Source organism: Rhipicephalus microplus, chromosome 10, assembly GCF_043290135.1.
Source record: "Rhipicephalus microplus isolate Deutch F79 chromosome 10, USDA_Rmic, whole genome shotgun sequence".
Classification (NCBI taxonomy): Eukaryota; Metazoa; Arthropoda; class Arachnida; order Ixodida; family Ixodidae; genus Rhipicephalus; species Rhipicephalus microplus.
In genome coordinates, this window is record NC_134709.1 from 103,782,774 (window position 1) to 103,805,250 (window position 22,477).

At 47.9% G+C, this 22,477-nt stretch overlaps 1 long non-coding RNA gene and 1 pseudogene across 1 annotated transcript; one reads left to right on the forward strand and one right to left on the reverse strand.

Moving 5' to 3' along the window:
* The first annotated feature begins 6,970 nt into the window (after positions 1-6,970).
* Positions 6,971-7,557, forward strand: LOC142774498 (uncharacterized). The gene is made up of 3 exons (XR_012886418.1): positions 6,971-7,041; positions 7,097-7,210; positions 7,506-7,557. It is a non-coding gene; the product is annotated as an uncharacterized LOC142774498 (long non-coding RNA).
* A 10,159-nt stretch (positions 7,558-17,716) lies between these two features.
* Positions 17,717-20,927, reverse strand: LOC119161646 (uncharacterized; annotated as a pseudogene).
* Between the last annotated feature and the right edge of the window lie 1,550 nt (positions 20,928-22,477).

Consider the following 22,477-nt stretch of genomic DNA (forward strand, 5'->3'; position numbering starts at 1 on the left):
AGTGTTAGATCGATCTAATCATTTTGGGTCAGCGAACTGGGCAGCGTACTCGGCCGCTTTCTTGGTGAGATCGAGTATCTGCTTGCAGAGTTTGCGGTAGTGTTTTTGTCAGTGCCATCTCTTTGTGAGGCTGCAAAGGACCTCCCAAAGATAAAAAAGATGATTATCTACATCCGGATGATTATCCGTGAGTTGTATTTTGGTGTTTTGGTTTCTTAGTGTTCCGAGCATAGAGTGAGCCCACTGTGTATAACTTATCTCCATGATGGGAGAGTCAGGTAAGGACTGCCAGAAGGCTTCACAGTTTGGTAGGTGTGCCTGTGCGATGGGGCGCTGTAGGAGTGGTGTAGAAAATGTGGTGTTGAGAGTGCAGTGGTCTCTACCAAAGGTCTCCTCGGTATTGAACCAGTCTGAGTGTCTGATGTTTTTGTGAATGTTATGTCGGGGCAGGTGTCTCGGCTGACAGAGTTACCTACACGAGTTGGTTGCGCGGGGGCTGTTTGAAGAGCGATGCGCAGCGTGGAAGTTAGCTCCGCAAGTTTCCTTCCACGCGCCTCTTCCTTGCGATAGCCCCAAAGCCTGCTTGGGGCGTTGAATTCACCCACTATTAAAATGGGGTCATGCCTGGCGAGCTTCAGTGACCTGCTGACTATGTCAGCGAACGTCATAGTTTTGAGTTTATGTTTGCAATAAATAATGAAAATGTGCACTAGGGGGTCGGTTCTGCGCAGGGGAAGAACCACGACCACAGTGTACGAATACGGTATAGAACTTTCGAGGTCGACCTGTGCGTAATTAAGGTTTTATGTACAAGAAGGCAGGTGAATGGGTCCCGTTTAAAAGTGTTATAACCTGAGAGGCGCACGGCATCGCCGGGCTCTTGAAGGGCAATGACGGCGCACAGGTGCTCAAATGTTTAAAGATAGAGGTGGCAATGGCCCGTTTGGCACTATCTTTGTAGCCTCTACAGTTCCATTGAATCAAAGAGAGGAACTGAGTAACTGAGGTGGAGAGAGTAACTGAGGTGATGTGGAGCAGTTAAGATGAGTCACCTTATTGAAAATTTCGGATGGCTGGAAATGACTCACCACCTATTTCGGCGTCCAGTGCAAGTGAGAGCTGGATGTCCTCGGAGGTTTCAGCGAGGCTGATGGCGTGTGGAAACCTAATGTGACGATTAACGGCAATCAGACGATTAGCCCTTCGGCTTCGAGGTTTTACGCCATGGAGACTTGTTTTAGTGTTACTCGTCACCTGTTGGGTAACAGTGTTGGAAAGAATTTCCAGGCTTTTGCTATGGGCAGTGAATTGTGTCATTAAAGCGGTCATAGTACTTTCAATAGCCCTAAATCGCTTTTCAGTGTAAGAAGGCTCCGAGACGGAAGGAATGGTGCACATGGGCATCTGTTCTGGAGCGGGAATGATAATATTGGCGGGGAGTGACGTGGGGGGACTGGTGGACTACTTGTCTCCAAGGCGGCAGTTTTGGCTGGAAGCTGCGCGTTCTGTGCCCGCAGCGCAGCAAGCTCCTGTTAAAGCTCGAGGAATCCGGGGGAGGAGGTGCGGAAGGAAGATCAAGAGGAAGAGGAGAATAAGGAAGAGGAGGAGAAGGCAGTGCGAGCCCTGTTACCTACCTGAGAAGCAGTTTACTTGTTCGGCCGCTTACAGGCGCCGGGATCAGTCAGAGGTGGAACGTCCCCAGATTGGAGCACGGGGGCATCATGGTAAGGTGCTTTGGATGATGCTGTGACGGTGTCTTAGGTGGAGGTGGTGCTTGTGGACTGGTCCCTCCAGTAGCAGGATTCTTCGTGGAGTGGTTGGTAGCTCCCGGCTGACATCCTTGGTCGTGGAAAGCTGCTTCGACGAGCCGCGACTGCCATCATGCCCACCCAGCTGCTGCAGGTGGCGAAATCTTCCTTTGCAGGCCGGGGATCCGTTGAGGTGTCCCTCACCACACACAAGGCACGATGGCTTGCACTCGTGTTGCGCCATGTCCAACTCAGAAGCACCCGAAACTTGACCACAATGGCCACAGCGTTGGTCGTTCTGGTGAGGACCCAACTCCACCCGGTGGCTCACCATGTCACAGCGGTAGCATGCTTGAATGGTGCATTTATATTCACGTACTTGTGTTACAACGCTGTTGTAGTGCACGAAACGTGGCCCGCGGCAGCCTTCAAAAGTTATAAGAGCCACCAAAGTCTTGCCAAGCTTTCTTAAGAAAGCGATGCTTCCGCCACGCCAATGGATGTTTGCTTTCAAGGAGGTGGAAATCTCTTGCTCGTGCACCGTAATGACGCCACGGCACACTTGCCCACTGATCTTGGTGTGGCCGATCATTGGTACGGGACCTTGTGATGTTTCGAGTAAGAATTCTCGAGAGACAAGGTTCGCAGAGTTGATGTCTTCGGTTGAGAGAACAATGACATTTTGCTCCCACATTGGCCACAGACTGATAGAGTCACTCGAGGTAGCGTTCACGTATGAGGTGAGCTTGGCGCCTAGTTCACCTCGTTGAAAAGTACCTTTGAGATCCACCATGACCCGAGGCTTCAGCACGATGGTGAAGTTCTATGCAGCAGTGCGGGTCATAGCGGTAGGCCGCCACGATACACGGGATGTCTTCTTCTTGGGAAATATGATCGCGGGCGCGGTCTTATTGGTAGCCGAGCCCTTGGTATCTTGTAATTGCTGGTGACGCTTGCGGAGGGCCACCACAGTGAACAGTCTCTCATCCACGATATCCATCGGTGGAACGGAGTTTTCGGGCCCTGGGGTAGAAATTTTTTTCCGCGCCAATGTCGTGGGATCATATCCACGGAGAGCGGTGGCCGCTATCTGTGGCTGCGGCCGCGGAGAAGTTCTGATGCAGTCAGTGTTCGGTGCAGCGCTTGGTCGGGCGAGCATAGCTCCCATGAGGTCAGGTCACCAAGTGGACATAAATTCCCCAATTGGCTCCCCTGGATGAAAGAGGTGTCTTCCAGTGCAAAATGATGTTACGAGGGAGATAAGATTAATCTTGATGAAGTGTGAAGCAGGGTTTCACCAGTCTTCACCAATAGAGCGGCAGCCAATGCGATGCGCGTCTGCTCTCGTCGCGCGCTCGTAGCGTTCCTTCTCAGTAGTCACGCTGCCCACAGTGACGCTACGCTCAGGTGCAACTGAAGCGACCAGCGTCCGTTGGCGCGCCCAAAGTTAACACTGTTTAGAGGCATAGGGTGCTTGCGACTTCCAGTTGAATCCGCCGATTTTTATGGAGTGCAAAAAAATTGCCCGCAGCTTCCCTCGGGGGAACACTGAGGAGGATGCGGAGCATATAATTGGTTAACGGGGTGTTAAAGTGCGACTTACTTGGGTCGATGGCTAAATTGGTTAACGTGGTTGTGTGTGAAATGGGGTGTTAAATTGCGACTTACTTGGGTCGATGGCTAAATTGGTTAACGTGGTTGTAGGAGGGGGTGTTAAATGAGTGAAAACGTACACACGTATGCGAAAGGGCGGCGCTGGTCGAAGGGACGTCGATCATTGTGTTTGTGGATTCGTTGGAATTCATTTCACCGCGACCTTGGACGTCGACGCGCCGTACAAACCAACCGACGAGCGGCAACTGAGCGAGCGAGCGCCGACCTTGAGTATATATACAGCGCGACGGCGCATGCACTGTCAGCTGTCGAATGTTCGAGAAGGGGGAGAAGCGCAACGGCGCATGCGCGCTTGTCAGCTGCCGATGTTCTCGAAGCGCGACGGCGCATGCGCGCTTGTCAGCTGCCGATGTTCTCGAAGCGTGACGGTGCATGCGCGCTACATTATACAGCTAGCGAATGTTCGTGAAGAGGAGAAGCGCACGCGGTGTGTAGAGGAGGAAGGTTGCACAGATGGTGGAGGAGTGAAGCGCGCGCGGTGTGTAGAGGAGGAAGGGATGCACAGATGGTGGAGGAAGGAGGAGGAAGCTTGCGGACGGCGCCGCACTACAAGCCTCGAGTATTAGATGCTCCGCATCTAAAAAACCACAGCATATTCACGGAGTTCATATTGAAGAGTGAGTCGAAGCGTCTGCGGTCTGTCCACGCTTTTCTGCATCCGTGCGCTCAAGCGTTCATCCGTCCGTCCATCCGTCCGTGCGTCCCTGCGTTCATCCGTGCATCCGTCTTCGCGTACGATTGTGCGTCCGTTTTCACGTCCATCGGTGCGTCAATCCGTGTGACCGTCCATCCGTCTGTCCGCGCGTCTCTCCATCCATCCGCCCATCTAGTGAACACTCCAAGTACCACCACTTCGCATCTTTTCATCATATGTTCATCATAACGAAGTACCGTCATCCAGCGGACAATTCAAGGACTAAGCGAGAGGTGGCACAACTGAACTAGAGGAGTGGCACTCACGCACTCTCCTACGACCTGCGCTTCGTGTCTACTTGCCACCTTTCGCCGCCACTAGTTCGTGGCACTGAGGCCGAATCTCGCTGAACCTTGCAGAAACCAGGGAGGTTACGCCAAGCATGTTTAATGTGGCGACATTTACTCATAGAGAAAGAAGAAGACAAGAGCGGACACTCCGCGAAACCTGGCCTCAGGAAGTGCGTCACGACTACGTAACGAACTAGTGCTCTCACCAAACGTCAGAGGGCGCAAGCGCAAAAAACAGTTATAATCAATGCAACAGAAATGTTTTTACAAAATAATAATTATATGCCCAAATTTGGTATGTTCTTTTTACATAAAAACAACTTATTCAACACACCTTACGCGATTATTTTTCTTCAGTCGTACTGTCATAAACACCATATACCCAGCGACAAGCCCATGCATGACTGACAGCGAGAAGCTTTCGTCACTTTTGTCAACGTCGGCTGCGTCGGCGTTTTCGTGCGTGAGATAACAGGTGAGGCACGTTTTCAAGCGAAGCTTGTTGACTGACATGTTGTTGGTCCTGTTGGGTCATTTTTTCAGAAAACGGTTACACTTGCGCGAATAAGACACCATGCAACAAACATAGAAAGATGCACACACACACGTTGCGCTTCGAGTGTGCGAGTTTGTTTCTTACGTGGCGTCTCATTCACGCAGTTGTAACCTTTTTCTGAAGCTTGTAAGGACTGGGAGGTTCGCTAAAAAGAAAGTTTGTGGCTCTATGCGGCGGCTAGACGGGAACATTGTGCAACGTATGTAGTATAGCAAAGGCGGCACGGCGTCAAGCCGAGGCGACGCGTGCTGCGTCTGCCACGGACGCGAGCGTCTGTGCGCTGAGCGTAGCTGGGCAGCTAGGTCATAGGCTCGGTGCAAAATATTGAGAAGCATTCGCTGGGCCTCGCATGCTTCATGACGCGTTTCCCGAAGGCTCGGAACACGAATAATTCTTGGTGTGCCGGAGGCAAATCTGGACTAGCCAAGTGGCCATCATCTTCGTTTTTTCGCTAGCCTTGTGCCACTAGTGCAAGCTGCTCACAAATTTTTTTGACGTTTCCAATATAATTTTACCGCATAAATTTCAACTACGATTTTTCTTCCCAGGGTACTGCTGATGCTGCGTACGTACGAAGGTGTTCTAAAGTTCCCAGGCCACGATACCATTGCATTACAAGGGATAGCAGCCTGGAAACTTCTGAAGATCTTTGTACGTGGTCTTGACGTATATCTTTGCAAGTCAGAGTTTTATGGGTCAGAGATGTATCACTGGTTTTGTATTGTGCATCGATTAGCTAATCATTCAAAGGGGTTTGTTGGTACACTTATGACGTGCACATATCTTTTTCGTAATTTGACAGCGAAGCATTTACTTACTAACATTTTCAGACCGCGCTGACGCCATGCCATCCGGCGGTCAAAGCTACGGCAGCTACTGCTGTGTATCGTGGTGCTTCAACAATGGCAGAACCCACAAGAAGCCTGGGACGAGTTTCTTCCACATACCACGGGACGGCAGGTGTGTTAAAGCTTTTGTATGGTTCGCATGTCTTTAGTCTTACTGTTCGTACTTGCTCAGTGAGGGTAACAATAAAAAATCACTATTCAAGCACTTCCCCTTTCAGCTGATAGTTCATTGCCAATGCAGGATGACAGCATGGATGCAGTATGCTGGACGCGATGATCTCCTTAGTAAGCCGGCCAGCCTACTGTACGCAACGTACAGGGTTTGTAGCGACCATTTTACTGCTAAAGTTTCATGAACCCTGGGCACACAAGGCTTACAAGAATGGCTGTTCCCAGTGTGCAACCAGCTGCACCATGTAGGTGATTGACTGAAACTCAAATATGTGCAATAGCAGCCACTTGTATTGAATCAGTGGCGACAGTTAACCGTGAAGATCTTTGTAGCCGATAGAGAAGCCTCACTATAGAAGTAACACTTGGAAAGTCGTAAATTTTGTGAATTGTGGGCTATTACCTTCCTAACAGCAGCTTTACATTTCTGTCGTTTTTTGATGCTGTTGACCTGCGCAACTTGTTTTGAAAGACTTTAAAGGGCTATTTCACGTTATCTTCAAGCCTGAGTGCACATGTACGTATACCTTTCATCAGTGAAAGCTGCCAGTGTTGATAATTCCAAAAATCACAAATTACTTGTTTCCTAGTTGGTGCCTTCTCTTTTCTTCCACGTTCGACCAATTTATGCGTTTGAAAGAGCTGTTTAAGTTTCCCCATGCTACAAGCTTTGTAACTTGTACCAACTGCACATATATGCAGGTTCTCTGAGCGTCGCTTCAAGTAGTGACTGTGACATGGCTGCAGAAGCTGCACTGCAAGGTGCGGATGAGCTTCAGTTTGTGTTATTTTAAGCTTCTTACTGATACATTGTCGTAATTTCATTTCTTCCGGACCTGCGGTAGAGGCTTCAAAAAGCGGCTCCCACACATTGAGGTGCCCCGATGAAAAGGGTGCGTTCAGTGTCGCGATTTCTTTTTTTTACCGAAATTGACTGTTGACCAAACCTCTGCAGGTGGCATCTCCCTTGTAGCTGGTGAAAGAATTTCCGCTGACTTCATCTTGCCGGAGAAAACCTTAACCAGTCATTCAGCTGTCACAAAAGGAACTTGTGTGACCGGTAAGTTGTATGTTCACTTCAACACCAGAGTGGATTGATATAGAGACTTCCGCAGGCCGCTCGCAAGATTGTTCCGACAGCACTGTCCGAGGCACTGAACAAGCTTCACAAAACCCTCCAGAAGACGTCTCCGCCAACAGCTCCACGCCTGAGTGCCCTAGAGAAAATGGTGACTATGCTTTCATTGCAGCTGTTTTTAATGTGCTATTTTATGTTTAGGACATTCTGAGGAAACTATCCTTAAAAGGACACTACGTGTGCACTTACAAAATGTAAGGGTGGGCTCTCAGTGATTTTTATTTTTTTGTGCATTCTCAACATTGTGAATGGTTTGTTTTTAGGTAGTGGAATCGAAAACTTTGCACCACAGAAAGTTGTGCACATTGGGTCTGAAAGAGCGAGGAAAGTGCTCGTATGGGATTAGTTGTTCTTCGCTTTTACATCCATTTTTTTGTTTATTGCAGTGCGTTCCTGTGTGCCAGCGGCAATGTCTCCATCAATGAAGTACAAGCAAACCACTAAACATCTGCAAGCCAAAGTAGCAGCACAGCGGAAAACTATCAAAAGACTTAGGAGACAGCCTCACCAAGCACCGTCATCGACTTCAAAGGCCCTTGAAGTTATCCGACCGCACGTCACCGAGGAGGTTTTTAAACTTCTTTCTGCACATGTTCGCTTGAGGCCCAAACGCAAGGGCAAGCGGTTTCCCGCGTGGTTCAAGAAATTTGCTCTTCACTTAAACTTCCGAGGTCCGCGAGCATACTGATTTCTGGCTCCATATTTTTCTTTGCCCTCCCGTCGTTCATTAAGGAGGTGGCTAGCTAATGTAAAGATGACTCCAATCATAATTCCAGGAATCCTTCCTTCCATTGCAACAAATACTCAAGCTTGGAATGAACGGGACCGAGTGTGCGCTTCAGTTTTCGAAGAAATAGCACTCAAAAAGAATTTGTACTATGATGCTGCAAGAGACGTTGTCCAGGGTTTTACGGATGATGGCACTCATCGCACTTCAACCATCGCTGATCGAGCACTGGTTTTTCTTATTGTTGGCGTTTCGAGAAAGTGGGTTCAACCGGTTGCTTTTGCTATAGGGCACACATCAACACCATCATCTGTTATGTATAACGTGCTGGTGTCACTCATTTTGGAGCTTAGGAGCATTAATATTGCAGTGAAAGCAGTAATTTGTGACCAGGGCAGTTCAAATGTAAGTCTCGCTAACGAACTAAGAGTGACTGTAGCAAAGCCTTTTTTTGAAGTTAATGGTGAGCGGGTATATTACATTTTTGATGTTCCGCATTTAATTAAAACAACGCGCAATAATGTCCAAGCACACAAGTCATACATTGGGGATGACATCGTTAACTGGTCGCACATTGTAAGCCTTTACCAATCCTCACATGAGTTGCGGTTGCGATTGGCTCCAGAGTTGACTGAATGGCACGTTCATCAGAAACCTTTTTCTGATATGAAGGTCAGCAGAGCAACTCAGGTCCTCAGTGCATCAGTTTGGAATGCTATCACGGCATTGGTGTATGCGAAGGTGCTGCCTGCCTCGGCCATCACTACAGCTCAATTTTGTGATCGTATGGACAGGATTTTCGATGCCTTGAACAGCTCGAGTAAAAAAAGAACTTCGCAAAAGCTGCGGCATGCAATCATGAAAAATGATTCAGAGCTGATTGACTTCCTCCGAGGCCAGCTTCCCTGGATTGCATCATGGCAGTTTGTTGGCAGACGTCAACCACAAACCATCGTAGGTTGGCAAATTACAATTCAGGCAATTTGTCAACTATGGGACGACCTCTCCAAAAATTACAATTTTGAATACCTGTTAACACGCAGGCTTCAACAGGATCCTCTAGAGAACATATTTGGCCACATTAGGCAAAAACAGGGTTGCAACACCAACCCCAATGTAGCACAATATATTTGTGGCCTGAAGCACATCTGCATAAGAAAACTCTTCAAGCTGTCAGAATACAGAAATGTCGAGGATGATGAATGTGACCTCTTCCAAGAGCAGCTCTCGCTATTCTCCCTCACCAGTGCGTCTCTTGTGGATAATGAGGAGTGTGCACAGCCACAGCCTGACGACTTTCCCGCTCTAGACGATCTCTCTGAACTTGCGACAAACGTTCACTCCCATATTATCGATGACTCCGCTGCATAATATGTAGCTGGTTTTCTCATCAAACACTTCCTTCGGAATGCATGTGACGGTTGCAGTTGCCCACAGTTACTGAAAGACGACAGTGAGACGCTTAAGGGTACCCACCAGTATTTCACAATGCTCAAAGCATACCACGTTCCCAGGAAACTTTTTGGGAATCTCACTGTGCCATCAGAAGCAGCTTTTGCATACGTACAACAACTTGAATCTCACTTTCTTGCCATAATTGAGGCCACTGCACATCACCTGAAAGTGTGCGATGTTTTGTATCACCATCTGTCAAGTGTTGGCGATTTTCATTTCTGCTCTGCTGGGTGTCGCGCGAAGTTTCTGAAAATGTTTTGCCGGGTTCGTTTATATTGGCATGTGCGTTTTGTGAACCGAAACTTAGATAGGGTTACGTTCCAGTCTTCAATCTCAGGCATACAGCTTGATAAGTTCAAAGCTTAGCAATTAGCGGCGGGTTTACACTAAAGTATTCGAGTTGAGCCGAATCCTGCAATAGCTTTGTTATGTTATTACTTCGTTACAGCAGACTTCATTATGGTCTTATATGCTTATATTCAGCTCAACTGGGCTAGCCACTCCTTCGTTGCATACATTGTTTAGGTTACCCGCTATGAGAAGTAGGGACACTGTGTATTCGCTCGAAGTGATTTGCGTAACCTTAAAAAGAATGTTGGGTATCCTGTCTGTATTTTTGTAGCAAATGCGGGTGAACTGTACACTTTACTGTGGCTCGCTTGGTCACTGTGTATGCTTTATCTCTCCAGCTCAAGTAATATATCGATAACAAAACCGCTTGTTGAAATGTCTTCGAGTGGCTAAGGAACACAGTATGAAGTGGGCACGGTTCACGTTATCACGCTTTTCGTATTTTAGCTTCTCATCAACCTCCTCATCTTGCCCATCAAAATTTTCAAAAGAATACTCAAACTTGTAGCGTTTGATGGGGCTGCGGACGCTGCCATTTTATTTTTATATAGCTTTTGAGTGATAACGTACGATGTAGAGCCTTTGTGAAAAATAATGAGCCAAAGTAGTTTCCTCCTGCTATTTATTAGCCCTGTAATACCGCTCTCGTAGCACCAATTAGGGTCCACAATTCTGGATAAGTGATGACTACAATCTATTTTAGCTCGCAAGCGTCACAGCATCACCCATACGCAAATCACTTGGGATCTTAATTTTTTTATGAAGGCGACGCATAACAAAAGCCACAAAACCTGCCAGTTTTGTAGCATAAAGTTTGTCTTTCGCGTAGTGAGCAAGCTGCAAAGCCCTACCTTTCTGAGGACAAGCAGGCATCAAGTCTGCTTTTTTTCATTTTGGACTAGCTGTTCTTAAGCACAGCCAGCACACTGCACCTTTGCCTTTCTGCTATATTGTGTCGTGTGGTTTCTGTGTGCTCTTTTTTATATGCATTATTTCGGTTAACCCCAGGCGTGATTCGCGACGTCATTGCTGTGTATATGTCACTTCTTCCTTCTTCATCAGCATTGTGCGCTGTGTTTTTGCCATAGATTCTTACTTACCCACTGGCCCGGTGTGTCATACTTCACCAGCTTTTCGGCTTCTGCCAACTCTAGCGATTTGTGCGTTGTCTGTCTTCTCTCTGTATTTGTTACAATTTATTTGTAAGGCGAGATACATTTGTTGTCTACCTTTGTCATATTGCGCTTTTTATATTCTCAGACGCTACCTTGCCTTTGAATAAAACATTACGGATACTCTGTCTCTTTGACTGATATATACATTGATCACTCGTTCCAAAAGAAAAACACAAGCGCGATGAATAAAACTGTAGTGAATTATCATTACCTGCATCTCTTTTTATTATAACTTAATCGAAATAAAAATTACGTCACGACCGATTCGCACGAACCACTGAACAAAACAAAACAGGGAATCGCTAAATCAAAACGACCTACAAAAACTATCCATTTGGGCGATGAATAGTGGTCTGAAATCATGAACTTTCGTCATAGCCAAACGTCGGTTATGCAAAGTAATTCAAAATTTGCGCCAGTGAAACCGAAACAGGAAGCTCACGCCACTTGCTCTCACCAACCACTAGGTGTGCTAGGGTCGATTGGGCCGCTGGGGTCTACGGGAGTGTCCACTCTTAACCTTTATTTCTCTATGATTTACTGGTCAAATAATGCTCAAAGTGCGTCCTTCTGTTACTACTTTTAGGGGCGAAGCTCCTTATAGCGGCACCCGTTCGTCCCGCGTAGTATGTAACCAGTCTTACGCTTTGACCTGCAAACATTTTGACCTCCAAGGTGGTGCCGGGGAGAGATTCCTTCTGTGCGTTGTTGAACAACAAAAATAGTGCTGAATGTACATTCCAATAGCTGATAATGGGGTATGAGAGACAGGAGCATTCGGCTTTTAGTTAACGTGCACGCTGCGATCCGCATTAGCAGCCATTGCATGTACATTGAGCACTATCTGTACGGAAAGGGTTGCTACGTTATACGCGCTGGATGTAACCACCTTAGTTTTAGAAAGGTTTAGCGAGCGTTGAGCCGCAGTGCCATGAATACAATGAACTAGTATATACCATGAATGAACTCGAGGTAGTTAAAGGTGGGAAGTAGGTACGAAGTGCAAGCCGTAAGAAAGTAAAAGCCGAGTTCTCCTGTCTCTCATTTCCCATGCAGTCATTGGCATGTACATTGAGCTCTATCTGCCAGGAAAAGGTTGCTACGTTATACTCGCTGGGCGTAACCTCCTTGGTTTTAGAAAGGTTTAGCGAGTGTTGGGCCGCAGTGCCATGAATGCAGTGAACTAGTATATACCATGAACTCGAGGTGGTTAAAGGTGGGAAGTAGACCCGAAGCGCAAGCTATTAGAAGGTGTGCGTGTGCCACCTCTCGTTTAGTCATTGGAATGTCCGCTGGAAGGCGGTGTTTCTATATTGGGAATATATGATGAAAAGATTCGAGATGGTGGTACTTGGAGTGTTGAATAGATGCACAAACGGACAGACAGACAGATGCATGAATGGACGCATGAACGGACGCAGGGGCGGATGAATGGACGAACGCAGGAACGGACGCACGCACGGACGGGCGGATGAACGCATGAACGGTCGCACAGACGGAAGGAAGCAAGAACGAATTGATGGATCAATGCTTCGCTCCACTCTCCATCCTTCACTCCGTGGATATACTGCCAATTTGTTTTGGTAAGCCTCAAATTCAAAGCAAATTGCATTGAAGTATAAGTCATTAATACTCGTCTATGTAGGTTAGTTTGTCGGAGACAACTATCTTTTTATATATGAATGACGTACGTAATTCAAAATATAGTACGTAATTAACGTACGTAAATAACGCACGTAATTCTAAAGAGTGCGCGCGTCGCTCTTCTAGTCCAGCTGTGGAGGTGGCTACCTACAACTACAGCTACTACTACTACGTATATTGCGGACGCATGTCCCACGGCTTTGGGAGCTCCGCCCCTAAACGTTGCTCCATGGAGTAGATTTCGCGATAGGCACTGTTCAAACGGGTTTGAAAGTCTGAATGCAGTGCCAAAATACATAGCCTAGTGGATAAAAAGGAAACCTCGAGAAGGCCTTATTAAAAATAGAACGTGGCATGCGCGTCTCGCACCGAGCATTAGTCGGCGGAGTGTGGCCGAGATACATGAGAGACGCGCGCATGCGCCTATATACCGCGTGCCCCTAAAGGCGAATTTCCAGGACTTTAAGACGAGGCAGAGAGTGAGAGAGAGTGAGAAACAACCTTATTCAAGTGGAAAAAAATCACAGAGGAATCGCGAATAGGACATGCCTGGCCGCCAACTCCTCTGCTCACTGTATGGCCCAGAGCTGTACTTCTAGGTTTGTATCTCGGAGTACTCTTTCTTATGCCTCGCACGAGGGAGTAGTCAGGAGCTCAGGCGGCGGTGGGTCCTCGCTGTAGTCCCATAGTATATGAGAGAGGGAGGCGACGAAGCTACATTTTGAGCAATGCGGACTGAACAGATCGGGTTAAAGTGTGCGTATACCTGCGGGCCCAGGAACGAGATCATTTGAAGGTGGCGCCCTGTGATTTCTTGTGGTTTCATTAGTTTGGTATGCGGCGGGGATTTTGTTCGACGTGCGAGGCAAAAGTGCTGAGCAATTTCGTGATAGAAGCTCGCCGGTGTTCTCTGGACTCATCGCAGGGCCCACCACTCGGTTGACGAATTGTCGAGCTTGTCGGTGGGCGGCTTCGTTCCCCGGGTTTTCTGCGTGCGCCGGGGCCGGGACCTAGATAAGAGATATGGGAGGTGGATCCTTGTCTTCGAGGTAGGCGAGGGACTCAAGGAGCCGTAAGGCACCAGGAGCAACGATGCCACGAGCGAATTTTTTTCTTATATGGTTATAAAAAGGAAAAGAATAGAAATTTGAGCCCCGTAACCGTCTGCATCTGGTGTTACACCTCAACAGTAGTTCACAAGTGATGGGGGTAAGAAGGGATTAGGAGGATAGGAATAAAAGTATATATAAATATATATATATAGAGAGAGGCACAGGGACAGAAAGCTGTAGAAGTAAAGAGAAGAAAAAAGATGAACACGGTCGCAGGAGTGTGAGCACGGGGCACCACTTGCAAGAGCTGTTGTCGGCAAAAGGGAGATGACGTAGGGCTAATCCAGTCGACTGGAGCTACGCTGTCGTCATTGTCGGGAACCGGCGTCAGGAGGTGGCGTAGGACCAAACCAGTAGGTCAGAGCTGCGCTTTCATCGGATATCTCGAGGGCACAACCGGTCGGCACAGAATCGAGCAAGCGAGTCCTCGCGAGCGAAATGTGAGATAGCGGTTTTCGAGTCGCTGAAGATCATAGTGAACCCGTAAGAGGCCGCGAGAGCTACGGCCGCTTCCTCGGCTTCGATGAGGTGGAGGGCACGGACAGGACCGGCTACTCTCAAGATTGCGTCAGTGTTGACGGGGGTGCGAGTAGTTATTACGCTAAGTGCCTACGCGCTTGGTTGGGAGGGGTAGCGGGCCGCGTCCACGTAGGCCACATCAAGCCGCGAGGCATAGTCGTCATGTAAGGCTTGGGCTCGTGCTCGCCGCCTACCATCGCGGTGTTCTGCAAACATGTTTTCGGCAGTAGTTTGATGAGAAATAGTCGAAATAAATTCGTAGGTATAGAGACCGGGTCTGCGCCCGATGGCTCAGGCGAGGTAGTGTAAGGTGCCTAGATGAAACAAGTTTCCAAGGTAGCAACACCTTCCCCTTTCCTCCCTGCTTATGTTCCTGAAGCGCCCCTTAAGATGTTCAAAACGTCCCTAAAAGTGCTTGTGTGGGTTCAGTTGCTACGGTGAATGAATGTAAATTCAACAAAGTAGAAGAAAATGAGGCGTAGAATAAGCGGTTACCTATATGAACATAAATGGTACAACACAAAAGGAAGCAGGATGTGCGTTACTGAACTGGAAACATTGTGCAGTTCTATATTTTACACAACTAGCCATGGGCTCGCGTCGTACAATGTAGTTCGTCCAGTTAGAAGTAGTCCAGCTTTCTGAATGTGTTTTGTTCGTGCTGTGACACAGTGAACGCGTTTCTTGCTGGATCCTGTCAGTGACCACAGGGCATGACGTTATGACGAGTGGTTACAGCCGGCTTCTGCACACAAAAGAAAAAAACAATGACCAGACTGGCACGAACGCTTGACTAGCAGCACTGCGATAACAGTTTTTTAAATGTGCCCAATTAGACAATCGTGATGTCTGGTGCGGTGCGCGAAACTTTCTGAAAATTGAGAGTTCTACTGGTGAGGTGTCCCGAAGCAGCGTGTTTCGACCATTTTGCGCCGCGTTCTGGTCAACTGCTGAAGCAGGAAATGTTTCTGAATGTATGTTGATTACATGCTCCATGTGTTCTGTATAGATACATATGCCCAAATATGTGTAACAACTGGCCTGCACTACACACGCATTAGACGCGCTACGGTCGTTTCAATAAAAAACCGACACATGAAGTCACTCCGCAGATCCGCATGAACGGAGTTGCATGAAAGCGTTCGCGTGAAATGACTCATAGCTACACTTCACAGGGAGAACCCTTGGACGTGATGCAGAGCAGCAGCATACCCATTCGCTCCTGCATGTGGAAGAGGCAGCGTTAAGCCCCTACTAATGGATATCTTCAATCGCCCTTGTCGATGATTGGAACCACCCAGCACCCAATACAACCAGCCCCCGACCACAGTACACGGAAGATTTTTGGTGAGCGAGCTTTTCCCGACCTAGGTGATACAGATGCTCACCCTAATGAAGAACTCGCACTGCTCGCGCCGCCAGACGCTGGTGTGGCGGCTGCTACAACAGCTCCTTGCCGTGACGCCGGTGCCACCCAGATTCATCTGGCTCGCCCACGTTGAGCCCTATCTTCAGAAATGGCTGCCGTGTTAACCATGGAAGTGTTCACAGTCGAAGGAACTGAGATCAGTCCTGAAGACGCCACCCTCGAAGCCGGATGAACCTCTAGCCTTTGAAACAAGCAACGCAAGCATGCATCGAATGCTCCGGCATCGGCAACTGGCCAGGGAAGTGCGTCCGAAACCCCAATTCTGAATGGATCGGCCCAGCGTCACCCTCGCAAACCCAGGCAACCGAGTTTGCCAGATGATCACGTCAAAGTTGTGATTCGCCCGAGGGACGGCCTCAACCTTTCCAAAGTGGGGAAGCACAACTGCGTGATGCTATTCAACGCAAAGTAGATCTGCGTGCAACGCTACTTATTTAGACATTTACCGCACACGCGTTGAAGCTAATCTCATCGTAGTAAGCACATTTAATCTATCCAACGCAGAAATCTACAGTCGGATCTCCGAACTACAGGTGGAAACTGAAAGCTATGACGTTCGAGCCTACGTTACTTCCCCTGAGAACACAGCAAATAGAGTGATCGACAATAATCCTCCCTACGACTCTCCTGAATACATCTCAGCAAGTCTTGATAATGATGGCAACCCCACGATAGTACAAGCTCGACGAATGCGAAGGACAAACGCTGTACCCATTGTATTCTATGGCGACCAAGTCCCTTTTGATGCCTACTATCGAGGAGCCGAATGCAAGTGTTACCCACATAAGAAGCACACCAAAGTCTGCGACAAATGGGGGGCAGTCGGTCACCGTTCAGATGTCTGCCCCAAACCGAATGCCGTAATCTGTGCGCTGTTTGACACTTCCAACCATGCTACTGCTCATCCATGAATCCTCGATTGTCTTTCGTGCGGCCAAGCCCACCAGACAGGTGACACCTGTCCTCAACGCTACCAGGCACCTCGCCTTCTTAATTATCATTGCCAAAAAAAGCCAAGCTTCAGCAACAACAGTACGTCTGAACCACGATTTCCACGCAAGATGCTCATCCGGAACGCCGGGAGGTGAAGCCTAGCGACACCCGCTCCCGCAGTCCACGTTCAACCTGAAGACGTCGCGGCTCACGCAGCCGATCAAAGCAGCGGCGCAAGAATCAACCCCAGGAGCTCTTTTACACTACGTGTAGAAGCTATAGAGGGCAGTTTGAAAAACGCACGCTGTGCCATTTGTGGTGCGGTGAGCGTGCAACGAAGCGAGCCTTAGCAAACGATAGTGTCTCACTGCTTTGACAGCTAAGGCGGTTCAAGCACCCATGGCTGGCACGTTAGTGCTTCGAGCTGGATTTAGACATATTGTTGTGGGATCGTTCTTCCATAATGGCACCATTAAAAAAGGAAAAACCTGCACGAGAGCCGCCACGTTTTTGAAGCGAGTGAACGCTTTCATACGGCATCGTCAGTACTAACGGCTAAATGTGTGCGCCAGGCGTGTGTCACCCAATAGGCTTACTTCATGGCTATCAAGACAAGCTCTCCTTCTTTCACGATTAGAATATTATTGGTGGATCACCACTATACATGTGTATACAAAATGCTCAAAACCATTGGAATAATCAACGGCTCCACAGCCATTCGCTATTGAAACTTCGGCGAGTGGCTTGGCGGCATTATTATTTCTTCGCGGCTTCGTGCCATGTCGATTCGCAGCCACCAAGTATTTTGAGTATTTTATTTAAAATTGTCGATTGTAGCGACGATGCAGAATCATCACTCATAATGATCGCTTTAACATCGCACACTCGCGCGGCTCATGCCAAGAACTTGAGGTGCGGGCGAGAAATAAACTTGTTACGACCGGGCCCTTTTCGTCTTTCGCTTCCACTGATGTGGCGCAGATAACGACGGCGGCATGGTCACTTCGGCCATCATGAGTCTTTCTCATTCGGTACAAGCTCTGTTGTTGTTTATGCTGCGCTGGAAAAGAAACATTGTGCTTCCGTCGCAAGAGAAGTTCGCAAAGCTTCGTTTTTTTTCATGGATACTCTGCAGTTGCGTTACTCTCTGCGTCCTAGAATGATCCTACCGAGTGTGCGAAGAGCTGCCGGGCCGCTAACACGTAATTCAGTTTGCCCCTTAATTCGTTCGCGTGTGTTCGTCTTCCAGGATTTAAACCTGGACGGGCGCCTCGCATGCATCAGCAAACAGGGTGCACGCAATCATAAGGGCACCTTTACGGTGGGCCTACGGTGTCTCAACCTTCTGCGTTGAAACCTGCATAAAAGAGGTGTGTTATGATTTTCATATAAGAGAACAAGGTGCTTCCTAGCTTAATTTTGCACTACAACGCCAACTGTATGCCCCATCTAAGATCGCTAGACAGGCAAACAAAGCAAATAGCCTTCTCAAGGTTTTCATACAGGTAGAGTGCACTCGAGAGACTTGGTGGTATGGAACATGTATTGCGACCAACAAAAACAACCATCGTAGACTTTTTAGCAAGAAAAATTTGACGGCCAGAACTACATTCTACAAGTCTGTTCACTGCCTGAGGAATTAAGTAGCACCTGTGTGTGCAAGCCTCCTTCATACCGCAATTCGCTACGCCTGAGCTGTTTCACCTCGTTCATCTCCAGTCATTTTACACCCAGTACTACTGTACTTGCTTCTGTGTTCCAGACTACCTTTCAGCGCACCATTCTTTGTTTTGAGTTTCAGGGGAGTCACTTTTTGAAGGAGGCAGTGTAGGCTACTTCACACATTAGTGTATCGCTGATCAGCTTGTGCTAGGGAAATAGTGATGCATTAAAACGCAGTCACTGACACTCAATAAAAAGCCATGCAATATCCAAAGGCAAGCAACGTTGTGAGGAACAAGCTCCAAGCCCTTTGTCACTGCTTCCTTCTGCAAATCTTGAAAAATGGCAACAGTTGAGCATGGATTACAGTCCTCATTAACCAAGTGTGACGTACCTCAGATGCTCCAAGGATTATTTGACTACATTTGGGGTTACATTGCACAATAAGGTAATGTGAAACTGGGACCTTGTAGCAGTTCAGACCACTATGTACTTGTAGCTGAGCTAAAGCAAATCTCTAGCAAAAGGCTCTGCTTTTTGCTATCCATTGGCTATATGCAAGGAGTCGCATGCTGACATAGACGCACTTTCGCTCGGTGCCCGGATGCACCGTTACATTGGCAAGTTGATGTCACACAGTGAGGTGAAATACACACATGCGAATTAGTCCTAGTGCTATGTTTGCAGCTAACAAATTGTGTGATCCTCCTTTTACATTGTTGCTAATGCCTGTGACATCAGAGCTCTACTTGTTTCTTTTTGGTTCACGTCTGCTTCAATAAATGTTGTTTAAGTTATTTATTGCTGCATTTTTGTCATTTGTAACAACATGTTTCTTCTGCTCATTAACTTTCGAAACCTAAGCACCCACTTTGCATTTTCGGTAATCTCCACATTTTGAATGGACAGTTGCTCTGTGCCTGGCAATATTAAAACAGCACCAATCTTTACGCCTTGCAGCTATTCGGATTCATTATTTCCATCATTGTCTTCAGGTTCCCCCCTCAGTGGTGCTGAAGTGGCTGGTGAATCCATGGTGTCTGTAGTTGGTGCAGCGTGCAACACATTCTGTGAAGATTCGGCGATATTGGCAACAGCTGTAATGGCTGTCCTCTTCTTAATCCTGAAGTGAAAAATGTGTCCTGTAACTTATCTAAATCATCAATTCAATGGAAGGTAGAAATGAACGAAAAAATATGAGAGCAAGGAGAAGGGAGGAGCAATTACTGCAATTTTTCAACAGTTTACGTACTGTTTGGTTCGAGCTGACATAACATGAACCGACTGAGGTGCAGCAGTAGAACTGCTTCAAATTTTAGCAGCCTTGTTATCTTGTTTGCAGCCAATAGGTGCCGCAGATCTGCTTCTCCTTGTCTCACTCCCCGTCAGGATCCAGAGTAACAACAAAACAAAAACTGCAATGACGGCTAGATCTAGGATGAAAAGAAACAGCCTTGATTTTAGTTCCGTGCGCGCGATTGCCTGTATGCTGCACGCTTTGCTCATTCATCAACATTGAATGATTACAGGGTCAGCTGTTTACTAAAAGTATCAATCACTAAATGTGCTTGCGCACTTGGCTTTAACGTCTGTGTGAACTCACTACACTTTTATGATTCACCCAAACTCTAAATTCACCTAAGCTACGTTCTAGCGCAGAGGTGCGCAAATATTTTTGAGCCAAGGCAATAAACTGGGCTAGTTGGTACATTGCCGTAACTGATTTAAAAAAAAAACCCAGTGGTAAGCAAAGGCACAATGAGTGTCCCGTCGTTTACTCTCACTGTGTCCTGTGTATATCAGTGTTGCTTGTTTTAAATCTATTTTTAAAATTTCGGGCACCAAGACCTCTTGAAGCTTCCAAGTGCCATAGGGCTAATCCAGCTATAGTCTTTCTTTTTTAATCTTATGATCTTTTCAAATAGCCGCGACGACCTGACATTCTTATCGCTCAGCATCTCGGGGGAAGGGGATCGACTCTAGTTAGCGTATCTCTACTTGATCAGCTGCGCTTCCGCCAGCACTAAAAGCATGACTGCAGGAACAGCGTGAACGCAAAGCACGGGACGTAAAACAAACGCATATGAGGACACGAGCGCTGACTATGAATTGTTTATATGCTGCGTTTGTGACCTAACAGGAAATACAAAGTTGATAGTCAGTGCTCGTGTCGTTGTGTGCGTTTCTTTTTCGTCCTGTGCTTACCGATCGCGCTGTTCCTGCAGTCTTTATTCACCTACTTGCCTAGCAAGCTACACTACTAAAATCTAACTGGTAACACGAGCCGTCGAGCACACCAACATGACGGAATATAGGCTGAAGGGTCGTCGAAAATCTAATGGCTAATCATAATGCGACTAGCTGACAGCCAGAAAAAAATAGAGAAAGTTCATTTTGTGCAGTTCTCATCTGTCATAGCGTCCAAGCTTATCTCCTGCAAGCACGGACAGCTAAAGATACTCGTCAGGAAATAGTTTTGGCACGTACGACGGGGACGAGACATCCTTCGACGGCGCACCTCCAACGAAATGTGCACTGCATATCACATAGTGCTGAGAGGGCTCCCAGTTTGTTCCGTCAGCGCTGAAATGTACACAAATTCTAGCAATACAAGAAAAACAAAATCACAAAACGCGAAACGGCGAAGGGAGCGGGAACCAAGCCTACTTTTTTCTTCGCACAGCCGCAATTCACTTCTGCCGCTGCCCAATAAAGCACAAAAGAGTAGAGAAACGATAAATCGTCGTTCCCGCAGGGCACGACGTGTACCTGCTCGTACAACCGACAACACAGCAGTTCATGACTGCGTCAATGAACCCCTACAACTACATGCAAGCCATGGAGGAAGTGGTGCTAGCGGGCACGGGAAAGCGTTCGCGTCTGCTCGGGGTCTCACCGACTGCCTTCTCTGACGGCCGCGCGGTGGCGTGTCACTCGCAGCGAACGGAGTGTATTGGGATCTTCGGCGCCCGAGGCTTCGGATGTCCGCCCCCCCCCCCCTTCAGCCACGATAACATGGTCTCACCCTCGCCACCCCTACGGTAAACTGGGCTAGCATTGCCTCCCAACCTACTCCTATACATATTACAGCGCCTACAACCACACACACGACCACACCTAATAAGGAAACCATGTTAAACACTATCGCACTAGAGCTGCGTTCACTCCGTACGTTAGTACAAGAACTTCGCGTTGAAAACGCTGCTGTTCGGAAAGAACTTGCCCAGCAGCCTCCATCCTCTACGCCTCCACGCCAATTCCGCCCCCCCACCTTAACGAAAGGCTCCAGACACAGAAAATCAACCACACCATCGTCGCAACCACCTACCGCCACAGCACCCACTTTGCCTGTAGAATCTGTGCCGCAGCACCAACTTCATGAGACGATTCAAACTGTACTTGAACAGCAGTTACCACTAATGCTTGAACAAACCATTGCGCAAACACTAGAGCAATCCATCGATTCAATCCTCACAGCAAAGTTAGAGCACTACCTCCCCTTAATTCTCGACGGAAAGCGGGAAGCCCGAGCGACATGTAACCAGCACAACCTTGAAGGCACTCTTTCGAGTCTTCTCGCCAGCTACAATAGCTGAGTCATGGAGCTGGAGCGGTGTACACATCACTCTCTCTCACACTCGCATCAGAAGCGTTATGACTGCAGTAACCAAGATAGTCCTGAGTAATCCACACATTCCGTACAGTATCTGGCAGTGGAACTGCCGTGGCTACCGCCGTAAGAGGAGCGTGCTACAATTTCTAATGACACTCAAAGAAACAGATACACCAGATATGATTGCTTTACAAGAATAGGGCGGCAGGCTAAGCTGGTCGGATACGCCCCCTTCACGGCTGCTCAAGCTCCTGACAGTCGCGAAGTCCTTACCACCCTCGTGAAACGAAATATCCCTGTTATTCAACAATCTTCACTCTGTGCTACAGTGTCATACATTATTTTGGAAATCCTCTCTTCCGCTTGCCGGACACCCACCAGTATGTTCAAGGTCTATATTTACAGCAGCCCACGACAACCCCCTCGCTTCCACAAGCTCCTCTTTTATGTCAAGAAGTTCGCAAGAATTTCTCCCCTTCACTTGGTAGGGGATGTCAACGCTCGCTCACCCGCTTGAGGTTACATCCACGACACCAGACAAAGACAATTCAAACAGCCTGCCCTGGTTGACTGGGATGTCTTCTATTGCGGGCAACGGCCTCTCCGGAATCTGCCACCTCGATCAACCAACGAACAGCTTCCTTACTACGAGACGTTAAGCGTGCTACCAAGACTACCTCAGATGACGCCATAGGCCACACGGTAGACACCAAGGTGCACATGTGAAAGGCCCTCACT